Source organism: Mesoplodon mirus (genome assembly GCF_964341445.2).
Source record: "Mesoplodon mirus genome assembly, chromosome: 16".
NCBI lineage: Eukaryota > Metazoa > Chordata > Mammalia > Artiodactyla > Ziphiidae > Mesoplodon > Mesoplodon mirus.
Window position 1 is genome coordinate 42,330,737 of NC_138992.1, and position 13,688 is coordinate 42,344,424.

Below are 13,688 nucleotides of genomic sequence, written 5' to 3' on the forward strand. Positions count from 1 at the left end.
TCCAGGTGAACCATAAATCCCATGACAAATATCCTACAAGATGAGGAGAAGACAGAGAGAGAAGAAACATGGAGAAGACTGTATGAAGATAGAGGCAGAGACTAGAGTGATGTGTGTGCAAAGCAAAGGACCCCAAGGATTACCAAAAGCCACTAGAACCTAGGACAGAGGTACAGGACAGAGTTTCCCTCAGAGCCTCCAGAACGAACCAACACTGCCAACATTTTGATTTCAGACTTCTGGCCTCCAGAACTGTGAGAAAATGGATTTCCATTGTTTTAAGCCATCTGGTTTGATATAAGATGTTCACAGCCCTGGCAGACTAATACGTCAAGTACAATCTAACATGATTAGGATACTCTATTTCATGTGCTCCTTCCCGCCACTGAGATTAAATCTTTCACCACTGCCGACCTCACTAATAGTCTCTCTTCACATTCACCCTCCTGTTTCTGTAACACACACGTATTTCCTTCCTCAGGGACTTTACTTATTGCTGTTGTTTGCTTGGAAATCTCCTCTCCAACCCCACAGTCTTCTCACAGAGGGCTCCTCCTTGTCATGTGTCTCTCAGCTCAAATACAACTTTCAGAGAGTCTTTCCTGAATCTCTCACCACCTCCCCTCCCAGTTCAGTCTCTATCACATGACATCATAACACTTCTTTCCTTCACAGAACTCATCATGAATGATAAACATCTTGTTCATGTACTTACTAGATTATGAGCTCAATGAAGGTAGAGTTTTTGTCCACTCATTTATGCAAAAATTATTAACTCATCATCAATTATACATGAGGCAGCATTCTAGGCATTTAGGAAATGCAGTGAACCAAACAAAAACTATCTCTGTTCGTATGGACTGACATTCTAGTCCGTTTTCCAAGGCTATCTCCTCATATCTGAAGCACTCTGCTATCTATTGGTCATTCATTCAATATTAATTGAATGTTAATAAAATTATTGATGAAGACACTCAGTTCTAGTCACTAATTCTCTCCCTTTTTCCAGCAAAACTTGGTTCTACTCATTAAAGGATTTAATAAAGCCAGACAATTTTGAGAGAACTTCAAACTTGCCATTTCCAAGATTTTTTTGTTACAAAGACTTTGGAACTTCCTCAGCAGTCTTGTTTCATCCCCAGGTTTTTGCCATTTCTACTAGTGTGATAGGAAGTAAGATTTCCCCTTGAAAGATATACTGGGAAACCAAACAAAAGATCAAGCCACATTGGACTTGCAAGGCTTTGCCAAAGATGGCAGACCCCAGGGCATTTGGCTCAATTAACCACTGCCATGTCTAAAGGTCAGCGTCTGGGACTGTTTAATTGTGGCCATTAAACGGCTTGAGCAGCTGTTTCATAGCAGTAATTTGGAACCCAGGAGAAACCAGAGGCAGTATCAACATACCAGGTCATTTGAAATAAAGTGGCTGGGCTCCACATACAGCTTGATAACAGTTGGGAATTTCCACAAGTACTTAACCTGGCTTAGAGGTCCTGACCTAATTTAAAAAAGACCTCTCCTCATCCCAAAATGAAATTGTAAAGTGGTTCTTTGCCACTCTCCTCCCCTGACCATCATTCATGGTTCCACATTTTACATCCTTGACGCTGAATTCCAGAAACCTTGTTATTCATCACTTAATGAAAGTTACATGTAGTAACTTAGCAACTGTTAGATACAAAGCAAAGGCAAGGATGCTACCACATTTCCACACCCCCATTCCAGCCCAGACCTGCACCTCAAAGATGCAGCTGCACATCGAAGATATGGTAACTCATCATGGGCATGCTTTCCCACTGAGCCTAGTTACTGGATCACAATTTTTCTTAGCACCACTCTCCAGGCAGTCACTACCCATTGCTCAGGACCGGCATTCATTTTTGTCCAAACTCCTCCTTTAACCAGTGAGCTTCAGTGACTCACTGAAGCTATACAGCTGGTTTGTGGTAGACTTGGAACACAGGTACCCTGTCTTCTTGTCCAGGGGTCTTTATGGGGTTCAATATAACCAAGTTAAATAACAGGTCAAAGCTAACTAGATTTATTAGCCAAAAAAAATGTAATCTATGTTAATAAGAAGTACAAAATAAAGTAATATATGGCATTATATTTAAAATTTAGAGTATAATATTATATATTAACCATTTAATATACATATGTAATCATAGTTACCATGTATTTTGCAGGCAAACTTATTTAATTCTTATAGTATCTCTACATGATAGATAATATCCTCTCTATTTCATAGATGAGGAAACTGAAATTCTGGGAATTTAAGTAATTTCCTTGAAAGATGTTAAATAATAATGGTGGAGCTGGATTTGGCCTGAGGTTGATTCACCTACTCTCCATGTGCCTTGTTTCTAGTACACATTGCCACCATTGTTAGGAAATAATTCTCCATGGAATTTCTGCACATCTATCAAACAGAAACCTTGACCATCTTTTATTCTAGGCTATCTTTTCAAGGATGCCAGTGAACAGATTTGAAGGGTACAGCTAGTGTCTCACTCCGGAGAAGAGAACAGATTTGTCTGCTGTCCAGGTTAATAGAGATAATATCTCCTTTGGGGCAAAGTTTAGAGAGGTTTGCTTACAACTTATTACAGAAGATTGGAATTTGCTAACTTCAGTGTCATTCAAATATGACCAAAACCCACTTGCATGTGTATTATCCCCGTGAGACCTGGGTGACAAGAAGAAACAATGCAAACCCAACAGATCCTGCTGTTCCATGAGTCAAAAAGTCCTTTGTATATAGCAGAGGGAGGAACACTCCCAAACTCATTCTATGAGGTCACCATCACCTTGATACCAAAACCAGACAAGGATGTCACAAAGAAAACCACAGGCCAATATCTCTGATGAACATAGATGCAAAAATCCTCAACAAAATACTAGCAAACAGTATCCAACAGCACATTAAAAGGATCATACACCATGATCAAGTGGGGTTTATTCCAGGAATGCAAGGATTCTTCAATATATGCAAATCAATCAACGTGATACACCATATTAACAAATTGAAGGAGAAAAACCATATGATCATATTAATAGATGCAGAGAAAGCTTTCAACAAAATTCAACACCCATTTATAATAAAAAACCTGTAGAAAGTAGGCATAGAAGGAACTTCCCTCAACAAAATAAAGGCCATATATGACAAACCCACAGCCAACATCATCCTCAATGGTGAAAAACTGAAACCATTTCCACTAAGATCAGGAACAAGACAAGGCTTCCCACTCTCACCACTCTTATTCAACATAGTTTTGGAAGTTTTAGCCACAGCAATCAGAGAAGAAAAGGAAATAAAAGGAATCAAAATGGGAAAAGAAGAAATAAAGCTGTCACTGTTTGCAGATGGCATGATACTATACATAGAGAATCCTAAAGATGCTACCAGAAAACTACTAGAGCTAATCAATGGATTTGGTAAAGTAGCAGGATGCAAAATTAATGCACAGAAATCTCTGGCATTCCTGTACACTAATGATAAAAAATCTGAAAGTGAAATCAAGAAAACACTCCCATTTACCACTGCAACAAAAAGAATAAAATATCTAGGAATAAACCTACCTAAGGAGACAAAAGACCTGTATGCAGAAAATTATAAGACACTGATGGAAGAAATTACACATGATACAAATAGATGGAGAGATATACCATGTTTCTGGATTGGAAGAATCAATATTGTGAAAATGACTCTACTACCCAAAGCAATCTACAGATTCAATGCAATCCCTATCAAACTACCACTGGCATTTTTCACAGAACTAGAACAAAAAATTTCAAAATTTGTTTGGTAAAACAAAACACCCCGAATAGCCAAAGCAATCTTGAGAACGAAAAATGGAGCTGGAGGAATCAGGGTCCCTCACTTCAGACTATACTACAAAGCTACAGTAATCAAGACAGTGTGGTACTGGCACAAAAACAGAAAGATAGATCAATGGAACAGGATAGAAAGCCCAGAGATAAACCTACACACATATGGTCACCTTATCTTTGATAAAGGAGGTAGGAATATACAGTGGAGAAAGGACAGCCTCTTCAACAATTGTTGCTGGGAAAATGGGACAGGGACATGTAAAAGTATGAGATTAGATCACTCTTTAACACCATACACAAAAATAAGCTCAGAATGGATTAAAGACCTAAATGTAAGGCCAGACACTATCAAACTCTTAGAGGATAACATAGGCAGAACACTCTATGACATAAATCACAGCAAGATCTTTTTGGACCCACCTCCTAGAGAAATGGAAATAAAAACAAAAATAAACAAATGGGACCTAATGAAACTTCAAAGCTTTTGCACAGCAAAGGAAACCATAAACAAGACCAAAAGACAACCCTCCGAATGGGAGAAAATATTTGCAAATGAAGCAACTGACAAAGGATTAATCTCCAAAATTTATAAGCAGCTCATGCAGCTCAATAGCCAAAAAACAAAAAACCCAATCCAAAAATGGGCAGAAGACCTAAATAGACATTTCTCCAAAGAAGATATATAGACTGCCATCAAACACATGAAAGAATGCTCAACATCATTAATCATTAGAGAAATGCAAATCAAAACTACAATGAGATATCATCTCACACCAGTCAGAATGGCCATCATCAAAAAATCTAGAAACAATAAATGCTGGAGAGGGTGTGGAGAAAAGGGAACATGCTTTCACTGCTGGTGGGAATGTGAATTGGTACAGCCACTATGGAGAACAGTATGGAGGTTCCTTAAAAAACTAAAAATAGAACTACCATATGACCCAGCAATTCCACTACTGGACATATACCCTGAGAAAACCATAATTCAAAAAGAGACATGTACCAAAATGTTCATCGCAGCTCTATTCACAATAGCCCAGAGCTGGAAACAACCTAAGTGTCCATCATCGGATGAATGGATAAAGAAGATGTGGCACATATATACAATGGAATATTACTCAGCCATAAAAAGAAACAAAACTGAGCTATTGGTAATGAGGTGGATAGACCTAGAGTCTGTCATACAGAGTGAAGTAAGTCAGAAAGAGAAAGACAAATACCGTATGCTAACACGTATATATGGAATTTAAGAAAAAAAAAGTCATGAAGAACCTAGGGGAAAACGGGAATAAAGACACAGACCTACTTGAGAATGGACTTGAGGATATGGGGAGAGGGAAGGGTAAGCTGTGACAAAGCAAGACAGATGCATGGACATATATACAGTACCAAACGTAGGTAGATAGCCAGTGGGAAGCAGCCGCATAGCACAGGGAGATCAGATCAGTGCTTTGTGATGGCCTGGAGGGGTGGGATAGGGAGGGTGGGAGGGAGGGAGATGCAAGAGGGAAGGGATATGGGAACACATGTATATGTATAACTGATTCACTTTGTTATAAAGCAGAAACAAAACAAAACAAAACAAAACAAAACAAACAAAAAAAAACCCAATGCAGCCAAAAATAAAAATTAAAAAAAAAAAGTCCTTTGTCTCTCACTCAGGAATCACATGTCTCTTGATAGCTTACAAGTAGGGCAAAATCTCAGACTCTTCACAATTCTTAACAACCCTGAGTTCAGTGGTATGAAAGATTGCAGAATGTTGGTTCGCTCCTGGCTGCCTACTCCACAAGTGCCCCATTTGCCAGTTGTTCACCCTATTTGCCATTGAGTTTAATCACCCAGGGTCCCAAGCCCTCACTGACTGAATAAATATGCCTGAAGGTTAATCTGAAGTAATATTAGTCATTGTTATATTTACCTCTCATAGATAAAATGGCATTTTCACAGTGCTTATCCTTATATATTAATATAAAAGTATATTATATTATTATATAATAAATGTGGCTGTTTCAGGTACCATTGATAGGAAATAATAATAATGAGAAACCAGAAGAAGGGGTGTTATTAACCAGAGTGGCTTCTCCCTGTATGAATTAAATCAGAGCACATCTGGACTGCACTATCCCTCCCCACTTGTGGCACTGCCCACTCATCAGAGAGGTCAAGGATTAGCGTTGTTCACCTAAGCCTCCCAGGCCAGCTTCACTGGTCATTCTTTCTCTTGTAATGAGTTCTCAACTTTGCCTTGACTATGGAAACCTATTCATTCTGTTTATTGTCAGAATGAAGATTTGAATATTCATTTTCTGATTTTTCCCTTCTCGGATCACATAAGTCGTTATTAGGTCAAATCCTATAAAAAGGTGGAGAATTTTATTCACTGAAAACTTTCTATGAGCATGGTTTACAAGAGAAGCTGTTGGAGGAAATTAGAACCACACTTTCAAGAGGTGTGCACCTTCCTCCAAGAAGTAGGAAGCAGAGCCTGAGGCTCGTGTCAGTGTGTGCGCTGTTCTGGCAGTGGGTGGGGCCAGAAATTCCATCATTTTTCTCCAGCAGGGAGACAGCAATGAGCAGGAGGAGAGATTGAAGGTGATGATGACTCTGATGGAAAGGAAGCCAAGTAGATGAGCTATGGGGGAGGTTTTTAGTAGTTATCATGAGTGTGAAACTGTAGGAGAGAGTCTGAGGTCTAGAAAGTATTTCTAAGATACTTTGTTCAGCATGCTTGTGTAAAATCCCCATGGCATCCCCTTTGAAAAAAAGTAGTAAGGATCAATATCAACCTTCAGAGCTTCTAGAGTCCTCTTTAAGGTTTTTTCTGTTAATGTGACTCTGCTTAGCGGGTAACCCCAAAGGGTCCCAGCATCTATCTTACAGTGAATTAAGAATGCACAACAGTTTGTAACACCATCCTAGGAATGGCTTATTTAGAGTCTTGGTTCTTTTTCTACTATTTTTCTCTAACTAGCATGCAGAATCTCTATCAGAGAATGAGAACTAGAATATTTTATTTTTACTGTAATAAGGAAAAATATAAGTAAATGAAAGAGGAGGAAAGTATCTGGAAGACAAGAAAAAGGAACCACTGGAGGGTCCTCATATCAACCTTAAAATGTAGGTGTGCCAGCCCCAATTTATGGGTGAAACTAAAGCAGAGATTAATCATCTTATTAAATGTGGAAGAGTAGATTAGCTGCTACATCAACCTCAAAACTTCATTTTTATCTCATTTGCATTCCAATGTAATTAGGCCATGAGGTAGGGTAGAGGTCATCTTTGGGAAGATCTCAGTCATGTGACCCCCACCTAAGTGCAAGGGAGCCTGAGAAATGTGATCTGGCTCTGTGTCCAGGAAGAGAAGAAGATGAATACCGAGGACTCCTGATAGGTTGTGCCACCGAGGTAACACAATTAGTACATAGCGGGGGAAGCCTTCAGATCTAGGTCTAATTGTCTCCAAAACTAATACACTCAACCAAATTGCTGGACCATTTCCTCTTCTGAAGGTTTATTTACTTTTCAATTAGCACAGGTTTGGATAAACAGTGAATCTGGCTTTTCTCATTATACTATTTTAGTGCCCTTTTCACATATCCCCCACCCCCCATTTAAAAAAATCAACTTCAGAGATTTTTATTCATGGAATGAATCTTAGAATTTGACTTCCTATGCACCTTGCTTGAAGGAAGATTTGGCATTCATTAAAAGGAAAACAGTAAAAATATATTTCATACTCTTATCATCTCCCTGCAATGGGGAAATGAGAAGGAGATGCTCAGTTAGAACAAACCCCATCCCTGACAGAGGTCCAGGGCAAGGAAAGAAAGGAAAATCCAAGATGGCCTTCAGAAGCTCTTCCAGAAACTTGTGCTCAAAAACTTGCCCAGAAATATTATGTGATTGCTTAAGTGGCTCGTGTTAAGCATTATACAAAAAAAAAAAAAAAAAATCCCATTTTTATATGCAAATACTTTTTCTTCTCTACAACTGAAAGCCACATGTGATTTCCAATCCGCCAGCACAAACAGACTGACAGACAACATCCCTCAGGAAACGCTTGATATGCCATCAGGTTTCAACACTCTTCTCCTTCCCTCTCTGGAGCAAGCCTATAATTCTGCATTTGTGTAAATACACATGTGTGGCATATTTATTCACATGCTGCTGGGTAGAACGAACATCCCTGCATTCTTTCCTGGTTATGTACTCATGAAGTGACTGCGTGTTCCCTGTGTTGTGTTACTGCCCACAGTGGCGAATCCACAGGTGCTCACAAAATATCAAGCAGTCCAAGGCTAGAGCCTGCCTTGCAAGGGTCACAAACATTTCCTGGCCACACATCCCCACTCCCAAGGAGAGGTGGGATAGGTGCTTCTTTCTCCATGCTCCCTCTTCAGTGTTCCCATGGTTGTGGATTCATAGCTTTTGCCATTCATTGTACTGTAAATGTTGTTTACATCTGTTCTCAAGTATATGGGCAATCCATCCATTTTAGAACCTAGTGCAAACTATTACATATAATAATTCTGTAAAATTTTCTTGGATAAATGAATGAATTAATGAAGAAAAAGTTAGAATCCTGAACAATAGTTTATGTTAACAATTCAGGGGCCTAAAATTTTACATATAATGATCACTAAGTGTTTTGGTTCCACCTAAAGCCTTAAGCATTTTATAAACTTATGTAGTTACTGAAATGCTTTTCAGCTTGAATCATGGTTAGAAATTTAAATGTAATTCTTTAAATTGTGACCTGACTTTTCTGAGTGGATATATTCCACATATGCACTGTTCCTCTCTATCGCATGCATGAACTTATTTAATCTTGACAACAACCCTATAAAGTAGGTGCTATTAGTATCCCCATTTTACAGATGAGGAAACTGAGTCACAAAAAGAATAAGTGTCTTGCCCACAGATACATAGATGCCAAATGTCAGAGCTGAGACTCACTCAAGAAGACTGGCTCCAGAGCTTGAGTCTTAATCACTATGCTAAATTCATTTATTTAGCAGCAATTTCTTGATATCTAATGATGTGCTCAATTAAAATAAATTAATTTCAAATAAGGTTAAGTGGTCTGAAGAAAATGGTCTGATATGGTGAGAGAGAGGAGCATTAGCTAACAGGGCTAAGGAAGTTCTCTGAGAGGTGACCTTTGAGTTGAGCCTTGTTTGCTGAGAAGTGACCAACCAGGTGAAGCTGCAAGAGGAATGTGTTCCCAGCAGAAGGTACTGTGAGTGCGAAGTCCACAAAAAAGACAACTTGCAATGTTGAGGAACAGGCCAGTGTGGCTGGAGGATAGTGGGCAGAGGGAGGGAAGTATAAGATGAAATCAGAGAAACTGGCAGAAGCTAGATCATGAGAGTTATCATTAGATTCATGATCAGTGAAATTGGAAGCCAGAAGTAGGTTTTAATTATTCTGATTCTTTTGTGTGGAATTAACTGGGCTGGGGGATTATAATGGAAGAAGAGGGACTAGTAGGGAAGCTGCTGCAGTACTTCAGATAAGTTCAGGTAGGAGCTGATGGTGTCTAGGACTAAGATGGTAGAGGTTGGGGAAGTGTAGCTGGTACCCAGATGCAGTGGAGATGATGAGAGGAAGCATTCAGAAGATATTTTGGTGATAGCTCACACATAGAACTTCATAAATGGAAGCACCTATCAGGAAAGGGCTATGCCTGGGAATCAACTCTTATCTTAGTCCACCTGGAGTACACATCAGGGGCCCAGAATATGGGATAACTTTTCTTGATCACTAGGCATCTTCAGTACTCTGGTTTCTGACTTGAAGTTGTGCTGTATAGAGTCTCTTCAGTGAGAGAACATCATTCAAAATCTATTAGACTGATATCCAGAAGCTGTCAAGGCTGTTTACCTCCCCTGCCATCAGGGGATCTGTGTATTCACATTACACTGAAGGGCATTCACTCATGCAGAGTGGATGGGAATTTGATAGGTAGATATGTCCCCAAGCAGAAGGAACAGGTGGAGCAGATTGTAAGGTCAGGAAAATACAGGGACAATTCAGGGCAAGTGTAGAGAGAGAGAAAGCTGGAAAGGGTACATTTATGGTGTTTAATCTTTGTGTACTTTTTTTTTTGAATTTTATTTTATTTTTTTTTATACAGCAGGTTCTTATTAGTCATCCATTTTATACACATCAGTGTATACATGTCAATCCCAATCTCCCAATTCATCACACCACCACCCCCAGCCCCCTCTGCTTTCCCCCTTGGTGGCCATACGTTTTTTCTCTACATCTGTGTCTCTACTTCTGACTTGCAAACCCGTTCATCTGTACCATTTTTCTAGATTCCAAATATATGTGTTAATATACAATATTTGTTTTTCTCCTTCTGATTTACTTCACTCTGAATGACAGTCTCTTGGTCCATCCATGTCTCTACAAATGGCCTAATTTCGTTCTTTTTATGGCTGAGTAATATCCCATTGTATATATGAACCACCTCTTCTTTATCCATTCATTGTCGATGGGCATTTATGTTGCTTCCATGACCTGGTTATTGTAAATAGTGCTGCAATGAACATTGGGGAGCATGTGTCTTTTTTGAATTATGGTTTTCTCTGGGTATATGCCCAGTAGTGGGATTGTTGGGTCATATGATAATTCTATTTTTAGTTTTTTAAGGAAGCTCCATTCTGTTTTCCATAGTGGCTGTATCAATTTACATTCCCACCAACACAGAGCACGGGGAGATCAGCTCGGTGCTTTGTGACCGCCTGGAGGGGTGGGATGGGGAGGGTGGGAGGGAGGGAGATGCATGAGGGAAGGGATGTGGGAACGGATGTATATGTATGACTGATTCACTTTGTTATAAAGCAGAAACTAATAAAAAAATTTTAAAAAAAACCAAAACATTCCCACCAACAGTGCAAGAGGGTTCCCTTTTCTCCACACCCTCTCCAACATTTGTTGTTTTCAGATTTTCTGATGATGCCCATTCTAACCATTGTGAGGTGATACCTCATTGTAGTTTTGATTTACATTTCACTAATAATTAGTGATGTTGAGCAGCTTTTCATGTGGCTCTTGGCCATCTGTATGTCTTCTTTGGAAAAATGACTATTTAGGTCTTCTGCCCATTTTATGATTGGGTTGTTTGTTTTTTTGTAATATTGAGCTGCATGAGCTGGTTATATATTTTGGAGACTAATCCTTTGTCCGTTGATTCATTTGCAAATATTTTCTCCCATTCTGAGGGTTGTCTTTTCATCTTGTTTATAGTTTCCTTTGCTGTGCAAAAGCTTTGAAGTTTCATTAGGTCCCATTTGTTTATTTTTGTTTTTATTTCCATTACTCTAGGAGGTGGTTCAAAAAAGATCTTGCTGCGATTTATCTCAAAGAGTGTTCTTCCTATTTTTTCCTCAGAGTTTTATAGTATCTGGTCTTACTTTTAGGTTTTTAATCAATTTTGAGTTTATTTTTGTATATGGTGTAGGGAGTGTTCTAATTTCATTCTTTTACATGTAGCTGTCCAGTTTTCCCAGCACCACTTATTGAAGAGACTGTCTTTTCTCCATTGTATATCCTTGCCTCCTTTGTCATAGCTTAGTTGACCATAGGTGTGTGGGTTTATATCTAGGCTTTCTATACTGTTCCATTGATCTATATTTCTGTTTCTGTGCCAGTACCATATTGTTTTGATTACTCTAGCTTTGTAGTATAATCTGAAATCTGTGAGCCTGATTCCTCCAGCTCCATTTTTTTTCCCTCAAGATTGCTTTGGCTATTCAGGGTCTTTTGTTCCTCCATACAAATTTTAAGATTTTTTGTTCTAGTTCTGTAAAAAATGCCATTGGTAATTTGATAGGCATTCCATTGAATCTGTAGATTTTGGGGGTAGTATAGTCATTTTCACAATATTGACTCTTCCAATCTAAGAACATGGTATATCTCTCCATCTGTCTGTGTCATCTTTGATTTCTTTCATCAGTGTATTATAATTTTCTGAGTAAGGTCTTTTACCTCCTTAATTAGGTTTATTCCTAGGTATTTCATTATTTTTGTTGCATTGATGGATGGGATTGTTTCCTTATTTCTCTTTCTGATCTTTTGTTTTTAGTGTATAGGAATGCAAAAGATTTCTGTGCATTAATTTTGTATCCTGTAACTTTACCAAATTTATGGATTAGCTTTAGTAGTTTTCTCATGGCATCTTTACGATTCTCTATGTATAGTATCTTGTAATCTGGAAACAGTAACAGGTTTACTTCTTCTTTTCCAATTTGGATTACTTTTATTTCTTTTTCTTCTCTGATTGCCATGGTTAGGACTTCCAAAACTATTTTGAAAAATAGTGGCAAGAGTGGACATCCTTGTCTTGTTCCTCATCTTAGAGGAAATGCTTTCAATTTTTCACCATTGAGAATGATGTTGGCTGTGGGTTTGTTGTATATGGCGTTTATTATGTTGAGATAGGTTCCCTCTATGCCCACTTTCTGGAGAGTTTTTATAATAAATTGGTGTTGAATTTTCTCAAAAGCTCTTTCTGCATTTATTGAGATGATCATATGCTTTTTGTTCTTCAATTTGTTAATATGGTGTATCACATTGACTGATTTTTGTATATTGAAGAAGACTTGCATCCCTGGGATAAGCCCCACTTGTTCATTGTGTATGATCCTTTTAATGTGGTGTTAGATTCTGTTTGCTAGTATTATGTTGAGGATTTTTGTATCTATATTCATCAGTGATATTGGTCTGTAATTTTCTTTTTTTGTTGAATCTTTGTCTGGTTTTGATATCAGGGTGAAGGTGGTCTCATAGAATGAGTTTTGGAGTGTGCCTCTCTCTGCCATATTTTGGAAGAGTTTGTGAAGAATCGGTGTTAGCTCTTCTCTAAATGTTTGATAGAATTTACCTGTGAAGCCATCTGGTACTCGACTTTTGTTTGTTGGAAGATTTTTAATCACAGTTTCAATTTCACTGCTTGTGATTGGTCTGGTCATATTTTCTATTTCTTCCTGATTCAGTCTTGGCAGGTTGTGCATTTCTAAGAATTTGTCCATTTCTTCCATGTTGTCCATTTTATTGACATAGAGTTGCTTGTAGTAGTCTCTTAGGATGCTTTGTATTTCTGTGTTTTCTGTTGTAACATCTCCTTTTTCATTTCTAATTTTATTGATTTGAGTCCTCTCCCTCTTTTTCTTGATAAGTCTGTCTAAAGTTTTATCAATTTTGTTTACCTTCTCAATAACCAGCTTTTAGTTTTATTGATCTTTTCTATTGTTTTCTTTGTTTCCATTTCATTTATTTCTCCTCTGATCTTTATGATTACTTTCCTTCTACTAACTGTGGGTTTTGTTTGCTCTTCTTTCTCTAGCTCCTTTAGGTGTAAGTTTAGACTGTTTATTTGATATTTTTCTTATTTCTTGCGGTGGGATTGTATTGCTATAATCTTCCCTCTTAAAACTGCTTCTGCTGCATCCCTTAGGTTTTGGATCATCATGTTTTCATTGTCATTTTTCTCTAGGTATTTTTTGATTTCCTCTTTGATATCTTCAGTGATCTCTTGGTTACTTAGTGATGTATTATTTAGCCTCCATGTGTTTGTGTTTTTACTTTTTTTTCCTCTGTAATTGATTTCTAATCTCATAGTGTTGTGGTCAGAAAAGATGTGTGATATGATTTCAATTTTCTTAAATTTACTGAGGCTTGATTTTTGATCCAAAATGTGGTCTATCCTGGAGAATGTTCTGTGTGCAATTGAGAAGAAAGTTTTATCTGCTGCTTTTGGATGGAATGTCCTATAAATATCAATTAAAATTATCTGGTCTATTGTGTCATTTAAAGCTTGTGTTTCCTTATATATTTTCCTTTCC